General features: G+C 33.5%; 1 pseudogene; it reads left to right on the forward strand.

Moving 5' to 3' along the window:
- The first annotated feature begins 1,106 nt into the window (after positions 1-1,106).
- On the forward strand, positions 1,107-13,119 carry LOC120208217 (annotated as a pseudogene).
- Positions 13,120-14,237: the final 1,118 nt, after the last annotated feature.

Raw genomic sequence — 14,237 nt, forward strand, 5'->3', positions numbered from 1 at the left:
CATATTAGAGTGTTTATATTATGTTTCTTGACAATGTGGGATAAACGTTAAAAGGTGTATTTCTTGACAACGTGTTTAGGGTATGTTTCTATGAGTTGTCTTTGATCGTTTTCATTACATTTTTATTTCAATTATATATTTATAAATGTAATAAGAAGTTGATAAATTATTATTTGTTTAATTTTTAAGTTACCTTACATTAACCCAAAAATAAAAGTGAAAAAAATAATTGATTAATTACTTAGTATTAGATCATGTTAATACTATATCATCAACGTACATTGTATAATGAAAAATTAGTGGTGTGACCGCATGATAGAGCAAAAGTGAATCCAAGTATGATCTTAAAACCAAGAGAAAACCTTTAGTAACTTCAATCTAATCATTAACAACATCAAGACAACAATTAGAAAACCACTGAAACATGGCAACAACAATTCATTAGATGATTTTGAACAAACAATCATGCAAAACCCAAAATGAAACAAACAAGAGATGATTCATATGGATATTTTACCGATAAAGAGACATGATCAACTTTATAAACTTCATAAATGGTGGTAGTGTGTTTCCCCATTAAAAATGGTGGTAGTCTAGTCCACCTCAAGATGGTAGAAAATATAATTTCTAGTTAGACCTCACAATATAATTGTGTATAGTTGGTATTGCAAAATTTCAGACATTAGTTAACCATATTGTATGTTGATGATATAGGAGTAACATGAACTAACACTAAGTATTTAATCAATTATTTTTTTACTTTTATTTTTTGGGTTGATGTAATGTAACTTAAAAATTAAACAAATAATAATTTATCAACTTTTTATTACATTTATATGTATATAATTGAAATAGAAATGTAATGAAAACGATCGAAGGCAACTCATGGAAACATAACCTTAACACTCCAATATCCTTATATAAGCTAACCCCATTAAGTTCTTCAACTCATGGAACTAATATGTATTAAATTAGGATATTAGTCCCTATAGTTTTATTTTTTAATTTTTTAAAGCATATTTTTTAAAATGTTGATGTGGGCCTATGGAAGGCACGCTTCATGATCCACGCCTTCTATATATGTCAGAGGTTCAGCTAAGGCGCGGATGACAATTTGTGCTATCGTGGCGCCAGCTCGTACAAAACCCCACCTTGTCAGAGATGGTGTTAGATCGGTAATATTAAGAGAAAGGGTGCCTAACAGGTAATTATTATATGTACAGGTGCTATTTCGATAAAATCACCTAGAATACTTACAATATTGTTGGAATTAAATGTTGTATGCTTAATAAAATTATATTTTTATGACAAACATTTGATTCATGTATCCAAAGAGAGATTGGTAAAGAATTTTAATAATCTTGATGTATGAATGGATTAAATTGAGATAAGGCAAACCATAAAAATGCCACTTGATGTTTTTCACATCATGGATATATTTATATGCATAATGAAAAGGCTTAATGTAAAAAAAACAATTCAAATTATACCTCAAATTAATTTTAGGTGCCTAAAGAATATTTCGTTAGAAATAGGTGCCTGACGTTTCTAACGTTACACTTTTAGGTGCCTGGACCGTTAACACCGTTGAATTTTGTCTTTAAGTGAAACGTGTCAAGCATATAAATTAAAATATTTTTTAAATTTTTATAAGTATGGTACATGTTACTTAACGGTCGAATTTAACGAAAGAAACCTAAAAAGTATAATGTCGAAAACGTTAAACACTTATTTTTAACAAAAAAATCTTTAATCACATAAAATTAACTTTAAATATAATTTAAACATTTATTTCTACATTAAGATTAATGAAAATTATCAATAAAAAAAGAAATACTCTTGCAATAAACATTAATGAGACGCTAACATCAATAAAGATAACTACTAGTCAGGAAGGATACTTGTCACACTAGCGTTGTCATATCAACAACTTCAACAAAATTACTAAATTAGCCAACCAAGTTAACGGTCAACACAATAACAATTAGGTCTCGTTTGGTTCACGTCATATTTCATTCCTAGGAGGAATGTTTTTTTCCGGGTATGAATACCCATGTTTGGATGAGCCATATTCCCAAGTGCAGGTAAAGAAGGAAGACCAACAGTGGTATTTTTCCCTGTTTTCCCAGGAATATCATTCCCTCATCTCCCTTAGGTATTTGTTTATTCCCGGTCACCGTTGTCTAAAATACCCTTCTCCCCGCTTGGTTCTGGCTGAAAACAAATCTGCCTCTTCTTCAATTTGGCATTGATATTTCAATTTGTTTCATTGTTCAATTTTTATGGGTTTGTGTTTTCACTCATGTTTCTGTATTTTTCTCTACTCCTACAATGATCTGCCCATTATTGCTCGTTTTCTTTATGAATGTAGTGTTTTGCGTTTCATTGTTCTTTCCCTTTCTTATTCCATCAATGACCCGACTGCAATGGACCCATATTTGAGCTCACTTGAGTTGCAGCAGTTAAATCCATTCAAAATCTAAGGAGTTATCCATCTTTCATTGAAAAACCAGGTATGTTTTCATAGATGTGAATCTTTTCTTCTTCGTTTATGAAACTGATGCATCTTGTGTTTATTCAAAACTATGATTTTGCTTTGCATCTTGTAAGATACTGGTCAGTTTTCTATATCCTGTTTTATATAGATTCAGTACAACAATTTGTTCTGTGTATGTTAAATGTGCAGCTCAAGGATCAAACATACTTCCTTTCACATTTCTCGCAGTTCCAGCTCAAACGACTTATTTTCCTACTTGGATGTCTCTCAAAGGTGAGTAGCACGAGATTAATTGCAATTTGGCCAACTGGGATGCTTTTTTTCACTATACCTCTGTTTGTCACATAAGGTGGCATCTACTTTGTTGTTGTTGTTGTTATGATTAATTTAATTGGTGAATTTCAAATAATCTCAAATTTCTGTTATTAGAAAGGAAATCAGGATGGCTATTGTATAAACACGTAGATTCATTGTAATAATCAGTTCACCTAACAAACATTTTTTCAAATTCCTAGATTCTCTTGCCTTGATGCCATCCCGTTCATCTGCAAGTTTCCCAAAGGTCTCATCTTTTAATGCTGTGGATGTTTGACTGTCTTTACAGAACTCATTAAATTAGTTATCTGATTTTATGGCTTTCTCTGGAACAAAACATGTTTTTCTTTTCTCTTCCAAGCTTTTCTGATCTTATTATGCTTAAGCCAGTATGTTGTGCTCTTTTTTAGTTCTGATTTTTCTTCTATATATCCTATCATCTACAAGATGAAGTTCGCCAACTTGCTGCTAAGTTTGACTTGCCCAACAAAGATAGGAAGGATTCACAAGGAATTTGCTTTCTTGGGAAGGTATATGTTATATCGTATTAGCATCTGTTTCAAACCACATTTCTATGCATTTTAAAGTCTTTCATTGAAATATATATAATTGAAGTTATTTAGACCCCTTAGATGATGATTTTGTACTTTATAGCAAAGTTAACATATCTTGCCCCTCAAGTTCTGCTCATGTTGTATATATCTTTTTCTCTTTTATAAGTCAAGGAAATGCCTTAGGTGAGATAATTGAGGAAATTTAGAATATCTTCTAGTGGTCTTTTATGCACATAACTGGCACCAACCAACAGTTTGTAGTAATGTATGAAAGTTTTTGCAGATTTGATATGTGGTTTATTACAGATAAGGGTTAGTGATTTTGTCGCTAGGCACATTGGGGAGATGGAAGGTATCATATTGGAAGCTGAGACAGAAGACTTCCTTGGGAAACACAGGGGGTTCTGGTTCAACACAATTGGTCAATGCCAAGGCTTACGTCTCCCTGGAGGACCTTGGTATGCTCTATACCACTTGACTATTCATATCAGTATGGTCATCGTCATTTTATCCTGGGTGACAAAAGTTTTCTCAATTTTATGGAAGAATTGCTTTAGTATCCAATGTTCTATTGTTCTTCTCCCTCTGTTCTCACTTTGGAATTTAAAGGAACAATTCTTTTAAACCAAGCTTGTCTGACAATTTGCATATAATATGGATTGCATACATCTTAAAGATGCTTATGTTGATGTTTGATCCAATTTGCTAACATTATTCTCCATTTATTCCTATAAGCCAAATTGATTAGGCATCCTAACACCAGTTGGAAGAAACAAAGATTTTTCTGCTAAGTAAATATAAAACCTTAGCTTTATCTTGATATTGTATTATGTGATAGGATCATCGACCAGGGGCTAGGTATACTTTGATATAGTTTTAAAGATGGAAACCGAACATAAAATACATTGGGATTAGGTAATGGTGCTCACCTTGAGTTGAGGACTCCAGGAAAACCTCCACCTATTGATGTATTCTTTGACAAGTTGCTAATAGACATTGTTATGTCCTGTCAGATATTTTGGGACCTTAAGCACTTGAAAAATTCCATTTTTTTCAACCTTCTGATCTTGTTTCCAACCATTTATTATGTTTTTCTCAGGCATGTTGTTCATAAGGATGTAAAAAATAATGTTGTATTTGTATCAAGAAATTATTTCTCATTGGGCAAAAGAAGACGAGTGTTTCGTATTGGTTCTTTGAAGTGGTTTAGTGGGTCACCTCCAAACCATGTTGGTCATCTCCAATGCAAGGTAAAACAATCCTGTAACCTTGGTATTCGGTGTCAGTCTTCTGAAATGACTTTATTGCATAAATCATCTTACTGCTAGTATAATATTTGAGTCTTATCGCTTGTAGCTAACTAGTCTGAACTATTCAGGTCAGACACGGTCCTGGCTTTTATAACCGCAGCTATGAAATGGTGCATGGTGAAGATGGGAAGGACGATGTTACAGTTGTTATCTGAAGATGATCAAGGTCTTGCCGCTGGGCAGTTTGCAGCCTTCTATGAGGGACAAACCTGCATTGGTTCTGGTGTAATTTTGGAGTCCTGGGATGATTAAGGTTTTCCTCTTTGTGCAAAGGCTCTTGAGATTGCAAAAATGGAAGATAAATCGAAACTTGGAAAACCAGTTAAGATCATGACGAAACCAGAAACAATTACAGAAAAAACTTGTCCTTTGTGTATGATTCGAAAGAAATTAACGGTCTAGTATATTCAAAGCTTGGCCTCTATCGGTTTTTGTATGTTCGGAGAGAAATTAAAGGTTGGGAAACATTAATTATTGGGTTGCTTACTTTTCGTAATCAGGAGTTAAGTACAAATCAGATTAGGATTGAGTATTAATAATTTTATTAAAATATTAATAAAGATAATGATGAATGACGGTGAAATATAAAATTATAGACAACGTGATTTTTAGTGTTATATTTTCTTACTTATTTGAATTACGTTTTTGTAATATAAATTCATGAGATAAATAATAATGATAAAGTATACATAATTAAGTATAAATATAAAAGACAAATAAATAAATTATTGTATATAGAAGATATAATAAATATTATATCTTAGATAACAAAAATAATTTACATCTTTTTATTATTATGAATATCTATGATAAATTATTGTATATAGAAGAATGTAAACCTTGACGATTGAAAAATACAAGAAACCTCCCAGTGAATGTGTCATGTATGAACCGAAGCTAGTTTCCATAATGCAGTGCCAAGTTAGACCGTATGGGGAGTCGAATTCCTAAGAAAACTAACGGAATCATCGTCATGGTCGATTCAATATTATAGTGAAAGTTAAAAATCTCTAATATCGAACATTTAATTAAATATTGATGTAAAATTTTAATATATTTTTACATAAATTATGTGAAATTTAATATTAATTAAAATTAAAATAATACATAATATATTTAAATAATTAAGAATATATTATCGGTGAATTTTTATATAAATATTTTTTTAAAATATTTAGAATTTAACTTGTTAAAAAATATAGAACAATGACAATTTGGTAAATATACATTCCAGTAATATTTTATTCTTTCAACCAAACATTGTAATCTTACATTCATGCCAAACAAACCAAACACATTAATGTAACATTCCTAGCAATCCTATTCCCTGGTAATCTTTTATTCCCACTGGTAATCTTACATTTCGTGGACCAAACGCACCCATAGGGTAAACTTTAAGTTTAATACTCTAACTATCATTTTTATTCTATTTTGATCACTCATTTAATTTTTTTATTTTAAAATCATTCATTTTAGTCACCTATTACTAAAAAAATAATGATAATATTGATGTCATAAGATAATGACATTTCATCATTAATTACATAAATGCCGAAGAACAGAAAGGGTAGCAGGTACTTACTCTTTCCACACAGGTTGGAGCATCCTTGTTTTCTTGTAATAGCGGGCCAGACCATGGGTTCTGCTCTCCACCAATATCAACATGATCTTGGAATCTTTGTGTCGGAATCGTCTTTCGGGTAGGCCCGGAATTGAGCTTTGACTTGGATGAAATAATTAGAGTCGTCACCGATAATTTATTTTAAGAACAAATGGGTTTATCGGATACATTATTTCTTACCTTATCTGCATCTTACAAAATATATGTCAGATTCGAAAGTCGGTTAAAGTCAAGGAAGGGTTAGCACCCTTGAAGTGCCCTTTCGGTACTAATTAATTTTCAGTTGTCTTAAATTAAGAAAATTAAAAGTTTACATTAAAAGGTAAAAGTTCGATCCAAATTACTTACTTTCCATGGATTTAGAAACATCCTTAAAAAGTTAAGAAACGTGTTAAGTGCAATAAAGTACAGGATCGAATTAAAAACAAAATACATGCTAAAGACTCGAAGGAAATAAAATAAAACAAAGCAAACAAGGGCAATCCAATCATAAAAAAACATAGACATGCATACTTAAACATGGACTATTACTATAATAAAGAAAAATAATAATAAAGAAATATGAAAGTACCTAAATAATAATAAATTAAAAAAGAATAAAAATAAAATAAAAGTGAAAAAAGTAAAAAAATAAAAAAAATAAAAATAATACAATAATAAAATAAATTATATATATATATATAATATGTAGTATTAAAATAAATAAAAAATAAATATATATATAAATAAAATGTTAAAAAAGAAAAATAAAAAATAAACTAAAGGAATAAAAAGTAAGAAAGATGAATATAAATATTTACGTTAATTAAATAATATATATATATATAATATCAATAAGGGACTCAAATTAAATAAAAACAAAACATAATGTGAAATTTAAAAGAAAAACGCGTGATTAAAATTCAATTTGGGATGAAATATGTGTTTTAAAAAATGGGGGACTAAAACCGTCATTCCCCCCTTTTAACACAAAAACACGCGGGTCTTACGGGTCAGTTCAATGGGTTGTATAAAACCCAAAACTTAAACACATTTTCATTGCCCCCCATTTCAATTCGATTAAAACCAGAGAACTCAAAACCTCTCCATCAGTTCATCGCGTTCTTCATGCATGATGAACAACCACCACGAAGCCCAGATTCCGACAATCGACCGGCCACCGTTGATCGACGTGACCGGTGGCGCAAAAAAATCATTTTTTTTATTTTCAAAAACCTTTTCTTCTCATCCTTTAAAAAATCGTAAGGGTTTTGTTGAAAACAAACCTCGGGGGCTAGATCTATAGAAATAGATCTCAGTTTTCCCCCATGTTCATAGGCTCAAAAAATCCTTTATTTTTCGAATCAAAGAGGAAGAAGAGAACACATGTAAGCTGATCTAAAACAACATAAAAAAAATGTACCTTTTATTTCGAATCTCGTTTTCAAAGTTTACAAATTTTGCTCTTGTATTTGCACAATTGTTTTCCTCAATAATCTTCTATTTCGTGTGTGTCCTGTGTTGATTACAAGCATGTTTATTTATAGTCTAAAAAAGACTATTTTTAGTCTCGATTTATTCAGGTTTTTTACTCCTAATGGGACTGAAATTGGTTGTTTATTGTTGGTTGTTGATGTTACCGAGAGATCGCCGGGAAAATCGGTCGAGGGAGGCGTGAGGCACACAGATTCTTCAAGGGGAAGCAACGCTGATGGGTGAGAAAGGGCTAGGGTTCTAGAAAACCTAGCTTACTGGTTCGGGTCGGGTGCTTCAGCGGCCGGTTTGGGTTGAGACCGGTTCGCGGGTCTAGAAATGGGTCACCCACTGTTTGGGTTTGGCGTGTAACGGGCTGCTAGGTGTTTGTGATGTTGTAATGGACCCTATAAAAAACAAAATAAATTTAAATATTGTTATATAATATAATTTGTAATTATATAATATAACAATATTAATCGATTGAAATTAGGTGTCTTCAGCTGCCGTCTTTGCTCATTATCGTATAACGAGAATAGAGCAAAGATTAAAAGACACAATTTTCGTCCATATCGAATATCCTCTGTCGTCTTCAGCATTTCCTGTGGTCACGACATTGATACTCAGATCTTTCAGAGGCGCTCCCAAATCGGATGAGGTGGTCTCAAACACATAACCACCTGACTTGAACGTGTTGTAAAGAGGTGAGAATACCATGTGTTCCCATTGGGATTCATCTCCAGTTAACCTGGCTATTCTTCTTTCCCGGTTCTTTTGGATTTCCTTCATCTTTTCATGGTGACTGGGCTGAAAACCAAGCCCAAAATGATCGAACTTTGATATAGGAAGGACTGGATTAATCCTTCCTTGCAGCTGCTTTCCAAATCCTCTTCCCGTCTTGGCGCCTCTTCCTATGGTATGCTTTATTTCCATCTTGGTGCACATGGAAAGTCGGGGTTTTGAAGTTTTCCTTCCTTCGACCACGAATGTGTCATTCACAAATTCCAAGGATCAGAATGAACATTGTATCGCTTCCTCGTCTACTTCGATGTATGGGGCCTCCATGGTCACACTTACCACGATATCTTCCTCAGCATTAATAATTACTAAGGCCCCGTCAATAACAAACTTAACTTTTTGATGCAGCGTGGATGGTACTGCACCTGCTTGATGAATCCAAGGTCTTCCCAAAAGACAATTATAGGAAGTCAAGATATCCATCACTAGGAACTCAACATTATAGGTGGCAGGTTTGATGGTTAATGGCACCTCGATCTTATCAATTACCTCTCTCTTGGACCCATCAAATGCTCGGACCACGTTCAACTTTGTACCATATCATCGAATACTTACGAAACCAAAGACCATGGTGCAATGTCAGACTTTTCGTTTATTAATCACATTTTTGAAGAAAAACCTCCAAAATTTTCTTAACCTCAAAATCCGACCAAAGCTTCCCACCTTCAATCGTTGCTTAGCACCATCTTCTATCAGTTGTTTATCATCGTCACCAGTCACTCATACTTCGTCACCAATAACGGTTGGATCCCAAAATTTTTAGTTCATCTCTTTTATCTCTTGAACTCAACTCCACATATATATAGTTTGTAATTAATCAAATTAATAAAATTCAATAGAATTAATTACAAATGCCCCAAAATTACTGTGTTTTTTTTAATATAAAAAATAGCCTAAACTGTGCTTGGATTTTTAACTGTGGGGGAGGAAAACGAGCAATGAAGAAAGCATGAGGGAACTCTTAAACATGTTTTTCTTTCTATGATCACAACTAATTAGTTGTTGCTGCGATGCATTTGGCATACTTTATGTTCTATGAAAATTATCACAATTCAATGTTTTCTTTTAATGATCCAGTAAGATCTGGTATTAGTTGTATGTATGTTGGTTCTGAAAAAAAAAAGCAAACAAAATTATCAGCATAAAGGAAGGTTGTTGATAAGACAGGGACATTAAGGACAATAATGAGGTTGGTATGATGAACTGATGAGAAAATAGAGAAACAGTATTATATTTTTTTATATTTTTTATTTAAAATCGTATGTGCAAAATGACAAGAGAGCCAAACAATTGAAATTTAAAGAAGACGAATTCAAAATTAAAGATTAGGGTAAAACACGCAAATGGTCCCGATACTATTTTTTTTAGTTTCTCAACTATTAAAAGTTATAAATTGATCCTTCAACTATAGGGAGTTTCTTAGTTGATTCCCTCAACTATTAAAAGTTATAAAATAGTCACCGACTATTCATTATGTTCCAAATTGGTCCTTTTCCATTAAAAAATAATAGAAGTCTGAGTTGGACATTAACCTGGTGACTGAGATATGATAAAATCTGATCTCATAATCTCAAACGATTATCATATCTCATTCAACATGTTAACGTTCAGCTCAAATGGTTGTTAATTTTTTAACAAAAAAGGACCAGTTGGAACATAATGAATAGTCGAGTGACTATTTTGTAACTTTTAATAGTCGAGGGACTCAACAAAGCAACTCATATAGTCGAAAGACTATTTTGTAACTTTTAATAGTCGAGAGACCCAACAAATCAATATCATATAGTCAGATGACTATTTGTGTACTTTATCCTAAAAATATTACTCCTTTTCCTTCCAATAAGACTAGGGAGATTGTTTCTAACGAGGTTCAAGTTAATGTGCTTTGTATAATTTCATTAATTATACAATCACCTTTTAAAAAATATCACTCTTCATATCAACCTAAGAGTAACCATTAAATGCAAGAAATGCCTCCACACACAAGCCTAAACCAGACCACTTTATGATATTCCCACAACTAGAGGGGACAAGTGTTATACCTCCCCAGATTTTCTCTACTGTCATTCTTCTTCCCACAAATGCCTACGAAATAGTTCCTCCGCTAAATTAATCCTCCAGATACCCGTGCCCTTCGATCAATCACGATTTTTAGATATGACATTTGATAGACCCACATTATCTCCCACAGTCAAATATATTGTTGTAATGAGGTCATATCCACTCGCCTTTTAAACATACAAATATTCATCAGACCCTAGGCTTAATTTCAATACTAAAGGTTACTATAAAAACCTTCAACCAAGACTTGGAAGAAAGCATTTGGACACCCACTTCTTGTTTCTCTTCTCTTCCTCTCTGGAGGCAAAGGACACAATTTACCATCTACATATGGACCTCCTGTCGGAATATCATCGGTTACAACTCTTCACCAAATTAAAAAAGATAATCGCATACTATCGTCACAATCCAAATATTTCTATCAACAATATTTGAACAATATTTAATATGCAGCAAGAAGGGTCAGAATTTAGATGTTATATTCGTAAATAAATTCAAATGACTGTGGCATTCATAATATCTGGAAAAATAAATCAACCACGACTTTTCCTATATAGTAAGACTGGTCATTCAACAGCCGTCTCAGGCGGTTGTTGATGTTAAAAAGAACCTGAGTGAGGCCATCGTTCAATAGACGTAGTAATACTGGTCAATCATAATGTTCTTCGTACCATCAGCTTTGTATTAATTCTTTTTCAACGAGGTTCACGTTGATGTTAAAAAATATCACGTACCATGTTCATAAACAACCGTCTCAAGCGGAGGTTGCATAAAGCCATTCAATAGTCTCTCGAGGCGATGACTGCGAACGGTGAGAAGGATATGTTGCTTCCATAGAAGGAAGTTCATCTCATCGAGCACCACGTACGCGTTTATTGGTAAACATCTTGGCATTCGTCGAGGGAGAATCACTGGACAGAAACATCGCAGCTTAGTAGAAACCTCCAGGACCGAGAGCGAAAGATACCATGCTGAGAAATATAGAAAACTGGAAAAGATTGAAGGAAATATAATTTTTATTCAGCAATCAATCAGTTCTCCAGTACAACCTATATGTTGCTTTTATAGCACTCAATAGTACACAGCTATCCCTAACAGACTTAAAACTATATGTTAGGTTAACAGCTTGCTTTTATAGCACTCATATGACGTACACAGCTATCCCTAACAGACTTAAAACCTATATGTTAGGTTAACAGCCAAGGTCAAAGCTAACAGACTAGGCTAACATACTAGCTTCTAGAATAGCAACCTCATGCATGAACTTCACGTGAACTCCATCATACATGGCACACATCATCTTTCAACATTTTGTAACAGAGCGAGGACGTGTTCATGCAACAGTCACCCGGTCTCGAACAATATGATCCTGATGGTACCAAGTTGGTGTGCAAGTTACAATAGACACTTTATGGTCAACGCCAGACACCACGGAATTGGCATGCTAAATTGAAAAGGAGCATTGCCCAAATTGGGTTTAAAGAGTCTAAAGCCGACGCATCACTTTTTGTTGCAACAGAGAATGGTGTGTTCACTTATGTGCTTGTGTATTTCGATGACATTATAGTCACCGGGCAGTCCACAAGTGAAATCGAGAGAGTAGTCAAGCTGTTGAGTAGTCGTTTTCCCTTAAAAGATTTGGTGAGCTGCACTACTTCTTGGGCATTGAGGTCAAGCGCTGTGATAAGTCTTTTTTACTCAGTCAAAAGAAGTATATCGTGGAACTTCTAGAGAAGTCAAAGATGACCAAATCATCTTTTACTTCTACCCCGATGGTTGTCTCCACAAAACTGGGAGAAGATGAAGGACAATTGCTCGATGGTGCGCGTGAGTTTCGCAGCTTAGTGGGGGGGGGGGGCTGCTTTACGTGTGTCACACAAAGCCGTATATTGTCTTTAGTGTGAGGAAGGTAGCTAAATACATGCATGCTCCACGAGAATTGCATCTTCTTGCTGCCAAGCGAATTCTACGTTATCTAGCTGGGACGTTGGACTATGGTCTCGTTTTTTCGCCTGGGGACTTACATATAGCTGCCTTCTCCGATGCTGATTGGGGTGTTTGTGTCAGGTAATCTAGTCTTGTGGAATGCGAAGAAACAAAAGGTAGTTTCGAGATCCACCATGGAAGCTGAGTATCGAAGCCTTGTCGATGCTGCAACAGAAGTGGCCTGGGTTGATGATAGTTTGGTGCGATAACACGAGCGTGATCTCCTTAAGTGCCAATCCGGTTTACCATGTTTAGTCGAAACACGTGGACTTAGACGTCCATTTCATTCGTGAAACGGTTGCTGCCAACCAGATGTGTGTGAGTTATGCTCCAACAACTCATCAAGTCGCAGATGGATTGACCAAACCATTGTCAAAGACTGCCTTTGCTGAGTTTCGGGAGAAGGTCAACGTGTGTTTGTTTGTTGAAGAAGGAAAAGTAAGGAGAATGTTGAAAGATATGTCTGCCATGCATGATGGAGTTCACGTGAAGTTCATGCATGAGGTTCCTCTTCTGGAAGGCTAGTTTGTTAGCCTAATCTGTTAGCTTTGAGCTTGGCTGTTAACCTAGGGAATGTCAAAGGTAATGTACGTCAGTTTTAAAACAGGTTAAGAAAATACGTTACAAAAAATATTAGTAATTTTTAATATTTTTGATAAAATATTATTTAAAATATTATTTTTTATAAAAAATTTTAATATTAAACTCTATCAAAAATATTTAACATTTTCAATAAAGTGTTATATAAAATATTATTTTTATACAAAAAAATGTTAATATTGGTGCTACTTAAAATATTATATTTTTTACAAAAAATTAATTAACGAAATTAATATTTTTTATAAAAAAATAATATTTTAAATAGTACTTTTCCAAAAATATTAAAAAAAAATAATAACATTTAGAATAAGGCTTTTCTTATATATATATATATATATATATTAAGATTCTCATACAACTGTCCGTTAACCTAACATATAGGTTTTTATCTGTTAGAGATAACTGTGTACTCATCATTAAGTAATATAAAAGCAACATATGTACTGTACATAATAATTAATTGATTGCTGAATAAAAAATATATTTCCTTCACTCTTTTTCAGTTTTCTACATTTCTCAACACATTAATAAGTTGAAATGGGTGTCATATATCCCTAATTTTTTTAGATGCAAATTTGATATTTATCCTACACTGGTCTTGACATGAATGTGATTAAATTGAGATTTTCTTTTTGTAAGCATGCAAAATTTGTGACGCCATCGCACACGTATTCCCAATTCAGCATCAAAATGGACATTTCTCCTACATTCGTCTCGACGTTGGTGAGCTTTAAGGAAGAAAACAAAATCATTATGGCCTTGACAGTACGATTAAGACGCTAGAGTCGTGAAAGATGGATGAGAAATTTGCCTTTAAACTTACAACACTCACCACATAAATATCTGCACATGGAAAATACCAAGACACCAACCTACAGAAATTATTATAAATAACTAGAGGTGTAAAAAGCTTACTTGATCTGTAAAATTAATTAAAATCGATTCGAGTTAAAATTATTTTTGACATGCGTTGTGGCGATTCAAAATCAACTCGAGTTAGAATTAGTGTTGACCTAAACCCGAGTTGGACCTGGAAATTGTGA

This window comes from Hibiscus syriacus, unplaced genomic scaffold, assembly GCF_006381635.1.
Source record: "Hibiscus syriacus cultivar Baekdansim isolate YM2019G1 unplaced genomic scaffold, ASM638163v2 tig00016065_pilon, whole genome shotgun sequence".
Lineage (NCBI taxonomy): Eukaryota > Viridiplantae > Streptophyta > Magnoliopsida > Malvales > Malvaceae > Hibiscus > Hibiscus syriacus.